Here is a 6,192-nt window from a genome sequence, read left to right on the forward strand (position 1 = left end):
TTAATTTTGTAATAATTTATGTTTTGCTATACTTCAGAGCTAACTGACCGGTATAGTTTCAGAAACAGTATGAAACTTAGGAAAGTTTAAGCAATGTTTATATTTTTAAAATGTTCTTTGAATTATGTTTTTATTGTACATTTCTTCAGACTGAAAAATGTGTACATATCTTTGTTATTTTTGCACAATTTTTGTCTTGTTCAGTTTTAGGAGCAGTACAATGTTGATTTTTTTTTTTTATTTATTTTGAGTTATAAAACTGCAGGATTTTAAAAATCTCAGTAACAAAGTCATCCTCTGTAATCAATGAACTGCTATTTCTAGATGTTGAGGGAAAACAGTGGTTGTGAGATTCAGTGGTTGCTTCTGAGAAATAATGCTAATCAGTGACTGAAGGAGCAATTTTGTAGTTTTAGGAAGCTTTAGCTGTTTCCATGCATCTTTTAATTGGAAAGCTGAATTATCGAGCCTGTCCTTTGAATGCTGCTTAAATTTTATTTTCAACTGCTTTACACCTGACAGCATTTCAGGAAAGTTAAGCACGAAGTAAAATCCCATGGTGTTCTTCCATCATCAAAGAATCATTATTTAATTAAATGTATCGGAAATTTTAGCCTACAAAATGAAATGGAAGTAAACTTTTGGAAAAAAGTGGATACAAACTGGACCAGCCTATAATGCATTCTTAGTGTAGCATTCATTTGTAGTTCTTTTTCTTCCCCATTTGCCTGAAAACCTTGTGATTTGTTTCCAGCAATAGAGGCTCAGAAGCTTTGGTTGTTACACATACGCAATGCATAGGCCCGTCAGCCATAAAAAGCGACTTGGATAACTTGTATGCCTTCTTTTGTATCGATGTAACAATTGTAAATAGTGCTGATCGACCTTTGTAGAGAATAGTTTATACAGCATATTCTATTATTGCTGATTCTCAGTGAACTATTGTTTTAAAAAAAAAGAAGAAAAAAAGAAATTTTTCTATTTACACCTTATATTTTGTTATGCTGTTGACCCATGGCACTTTAACAAAACTCTGTGGGTTTTGCATAGCTGGTCAGTCATGGGATATATTAAATAACTGTTGTTGCACAGAAATGAATTTGCACCTGCTATATTGTGCTTTCCTACTACAGATTTTAGAACCTTTTCCAGAAGACTTTTGAAGAAAGCATGTCCAATCATTCTAAGAAAAAAATGCCATACTTGTACAGCCAATTTCTTTTCTACAATCCATATTTTGTAACACTAAGTATTTTCATTCTTTGTCCTGCACCTTTATGTATTAGCAGTATCAAATAGAATTCATTCCATGCTTGTGATAATTGTAAGCAGAATAAATGTCTAAAGTAGGTGTAAATAGTAAATTCTATGGCTTACAGTTTAAAAAAGGAAAACCAGAACAAACATGTATCTGATTGATACTGCCATGGTTCAACACCGGGCCTGGAGATATTCTCTAGTGAGCGATTGTATTTTTGTTTTTTGCTTTTTTTTTTTTTTTTTTTTTTTTTTTTTTTTTTTTTTTTTTGTAACATGGCTTTGTAAATAAAATAATTTATATGTTTGTAAGAAACAGATGGGGTTTGTCATTATTTCTCTTTGCAAAGCAAAAATGGTGTGTATTGCTTTCTCTTCCCAGAGGCTGAAATACACTTTGCAAATGCCCTGCACTGAGAATTCCACGGTAGTTCAAAAGATCAGCCCAGCTTTCCGTACAGAGCTGAATTGCCTTGGAATTATTTTTGGCATTCATGTCTAAAATACTTCTGTATTTACATGTCAAGACACGTGCAGCAGTCGGCTACTGAGGTTTTTTGCACTGATAAACCATTTTTAAATTCCTTTGCTTAGCTGAATGCATTTTCTCATTCCTTATCAGTGTAAGAATTAACTTTGTTACAGCTGCTAGATTTAGGAATTCTCACTTCAATGGGCAGTACAAATTTATAACCAGTCTTTTTATCATTGTTAATACTCAACCCACAGCTCTTATCTAGGCGTTAAGATTCTTGTTCTGTGCAAAGCCTGTTCCAATTACAGATCAAATGAGACTTAAATTGTTCGTTGGCTCGACAGCTCTGCAGAGAGGATTGCAGTTTTTTCTGTCGCAGCCACCCTCTTCTGCAAATCTGGGGAAGATGTACATTTTCATGCTCCTTTAATGAAGTATCTGGAAACTGTCTTGGAGATACTGTAGGGAAGATGCTCACAATTACAGTACCTTTTTTAAAAGCAAGTAATTTAGATTGCAAACTGCATTTTGTGGGCACACATTCAGAACTGGTAGTGGAGGTAGGAAGCTGGGCTGCCTTGCAGGAAAAGGGAATTGAAGGAGGGAAATTTTACCTTCTAGGTAAACAGCTTTTTGTGTAATGTCTTGCACTTTCTGATTCCTGTCACAAAAGCTGATCCTGAATTTCCTCTTTACTGTCCAGTTAATACATTGATCTGAGATACTTCCATTTTGAAAGCTTTTTTTTTTTATCTTTAGTTTACCTTTTCCACTACAGAAAAAAATAATATAATGAAATAGTAGTAGATGCTGAAGTTTCATCTGATAAAAGTGGTCCCCATGTATGGCTAAAGAGTAACTCTGTGTTCATAGATGCTTTGCTATTTCTAAAGGCCATTAGAAATTAAAACTACAGCCAAAAAAAACAGAATATGGCTGATATATTAGTTGCTTGCCATCATTGCCTACGGCCAGCAAAGGTTGAAGACCACTGACTTCCCAAAAATGAGTCAGTAGTTTTTCAGCTCTTGTGGGTTTGTTGGAATGATCTATAAGCTGTTCTCATATTTGGAGTTGGGTTTCCCCTCCTTTTTTTGGTTATGCACAAGTGTTTTGCTTGTAGCAGTCCTCTCCTGCTCTATTCTTTAACATGCTCTAAATACCACCCATTTTAGACGGAAGCAGATCACACTGTAACTTCTTTATTCATTGCACTCTCATTTTTATGCTTCCGTTTTTACCATGCAACTATTTATTTTAGAAGGAAGTCATTGCTGTATGCAACCAGGATCTGTTTTATTCTTCCAAATCTGTCAGGATTCACAATTGGAAAAAATGCCAAATACTGATTCCAGAAATATTTGGAGGAGACTCATACAACACATTCAGACTTCAGAACACAAGAATGCTTATTTCATGCAAATCTTTCTATGCTGTTTTGCTCCTTGAATACTTCCTGAAAGCAACTATTCAAAGCAAATGCAGATCTCTTTTAAAAAATACTTTCCTAAGCAGAAGAAAGCTAAAGCTGATCATTGAGCAGTAGGTGCCAGTCTGTCCTTTGCCTGGAGGATCTATGGCAGGCGGTACTAAGCTCTTGTTCTCATTTTGTAAGGCACCACAAATGACACAAGCTGGATTCTTTTGTGTAGGGGCTTTGTTGTTTATGGCTGACTCAAAAATATTTAGCTCTACTCTGTGATCTGTTGTCCCTACGGAAAGGAGAAGAGAAGCTTTAGGAGAAGTTTGCCAGCAATAATAATCAGGTTCCAGGAGAACTTGATTTGAGGGTAAGGACACCAGTAGGGATTTGAGATGGGGCAAACCTTCAGCTGTGCCTTTGCTGACTTCCCAGACGTGACTTACTGAGATCTGAAATTCAGTCTGAGTTTGATTAACTTGGAGCAGTTGCTAACATGGTTGATGTGACACCACAAGAGTAGTTTTTCAGAAAAGCTGTCTACCATGGACAAAGTGCATTTACAGAATCCACAGGTGTGAAGGCCTTTTGCTGTAAGTACAAAGAATGGCCTGATGAACACAAGTGCAGCCCTGGGAGTCCTGTGTCTGTGTCAGCTTGTTTCCAGCCCGGCCCTACTGAGGCAGCAGATGAAATGGTGATGGAGGAGACATCACTGCAGAAGAGAAACAATCACCCCTTCCCAGTGGGAAATTTCCTCAGTGCTGATTTGGAGTGCTGTGGCACAGGTAAGTGAGATAGATCACTACTGGGAAATGACTACACAGGCTCAACCTCTTTGCCTTTTCCACCACAGCTGCAGAATATATATATATATATATATATTTATATATAAATATATATATATATCTTGCCTCAGTTCTAAGCTGTTCTCAACAGCCTACACAAGAAACCTTCCCCTCTGGTCAGCTCTGCTCTTAAATTGCAATTATTTGCCTTCATTTTTCTTTAGTTTTTTCTTATTTTGAGCCATAATCAGCTGGGGGGTTTTGTGGTGTGGTTTCTTGGGCATTTGGGGTTTTTGTTGTTTTTATAATTTTGCCTTGAGCTACTCCTTCCACGTTACTTTTCTTTAGGATTTGTGTTTGTAACACCAACAAGGGCTCTTCCTGGTAACTCTGCTTTTACAAAGTACGGATTGACGTGACTACAGTTAGAGTAGATGTGTGGATTTGCTGTCAAGTACAGGAAAAGACAGGGGTTACTCTTCAGAAACACAAACCTTTGGAGATGCACGATCCATACTTCTGCTTCCTAACTGCGTGCCTACCTTTTTGTTGTTCAAAATGTCTATTTGAACTATGGGGTGTCAGAGACACTGAGGCGATGGAGATGGACCTCTGAGCTCTCCCACCCTGTGTAGTGTGAACTCATTCTATAGATATTGCTGGAATAAAAGCATCGGTGCTTTGAAGAGCCATGAGCTCAGAGCCATACTGACACAGGAAAATACACTGTGTATCTCAAAGAATGCAGGCTCCTGCTCAAGTAACTTCTTTTTTCCCCTTTGCCTTCAGCAGGAGTCCAACCATAGTGCCAGGAAATCAGTTTTGTGGCTTTTCAGCCAACTGAGAAGTGGACAGTTCTGTTACAGTAAAGTCTTCTGATATCAATCTAGGCATGTTGTGACATATTCTTCTCCCTGACTCAGAAACAGGAAGTATTTTTGTAATTCCTGATTTATTTTTCCCAGTACATGATTTCTCATGGCAGGTTTAGCCTTTATTTTGCAGCTGACTGGGGGAAAGGAAAAAAAAAAAAAACAACATTCACAGTTTAGACTGATGACTATGGGCTCTTGTTCTTGTGGAGAGGACTGGGATGGCACAAGTGGTGATTCAGCTACTTCTGTAGTACATCAAGGACAATTTTTTGACAGAAGGGCTCAACAAACCGAATGGGGCTGTGCTAGACGTGCTGCTCACACATAAGGAAGGGCTGCTGGGAGCACTGACACTGATGGCAGCCTTGGCAGCAGTGACTACAATATAGCAAAGCTTATGATTCTGAGGGAAGTGGGGAAGATAAATAGTTGAACTGCAATCATGGAATTTAGGAGAGCAGACTTTGTCTCCTGCAGACATTTTGTTGGCAGAATCTCACAGAAGACTGACCTAAAGGGCCCAGGAGAGCTAGCTGAAGCACAGGAACAGTCCATTCTGATCTGCAGGAAGCTGAGCAGACGTGGGAGAAGGCCAGCATGGCTGAATGGCGAGCTCCTGACTAAGTCAGAGGCAAAAGGCAAGTACACAGACTGTGGAAGCAGGGGTGGACTACCCTAGAGGAATAAACACTGCCCAGGTGTGCTGAAACAGAAACAGGAAAGCCAAAGCTCAGCTGGAATTGGAATTAGTGAGGGATGTGAAGGACACTTCTAGTACATTAACATGGAAAGAAAAGTAAGTAAGTGGGCCCCAGAACATGTGGTAGGTAACCCAGTGACAGAGGACAGGGAGGTGACAGAGGTACACTCATTGTACCTTTGCTTCAGTTTTTAACTGGAGAGGTCTGTGCTCAGAGCTTTGGGCATAGTTTGGGCAGTGAGGTGCTATCCCCAGGATGTCTGAGTGCAGGACTGCTTATCCTGCATTCTAGAATCCTATGGGAAAAGCTGGGCTTGATTCAAGGATACAGGCTGGTGCCATTCCCGTGCAGCTGAGCACTGGAGCACAGAACAAATGATGTTGTGGAGTCTCCATTCTGGAGACAGTAAAAAGCTGGTCCTTGAAATTAGCCCAGTTTGAAGAGGAAAGGGAGTTGACCACATGATCTCCAGAGAACAATTTCAAATTACTTATTCTGCTGTTCTGTACAGTAAAAACAACAAAAAAAGTGGTTCTGGCTGTTGGGATAATTAATACTCAGAAGCTCAGTATTTCTACAGTTGAGCACTTTCCTCTGTAAATGTATAGTATAAAACTCCCTGATGAGGAATTCACCTGTATCTTGGAAGTCCTTGGGGACACACAGAGGGAAGCTG

This window comes from Vidua macroura, chromosome 5, assembly GCF_024509145.1.
Source record: "Vidua macroura isolate BioBank_ID:100142 chromosome 5, ASM2450914v1, whole genome shotgun sequence".
NCBI classification, from domain to species: Eukaryota; Metazoa; Chordata; class Aves; order Passeriformes; family Viduidae; genus Vidua; species Vidua macroura.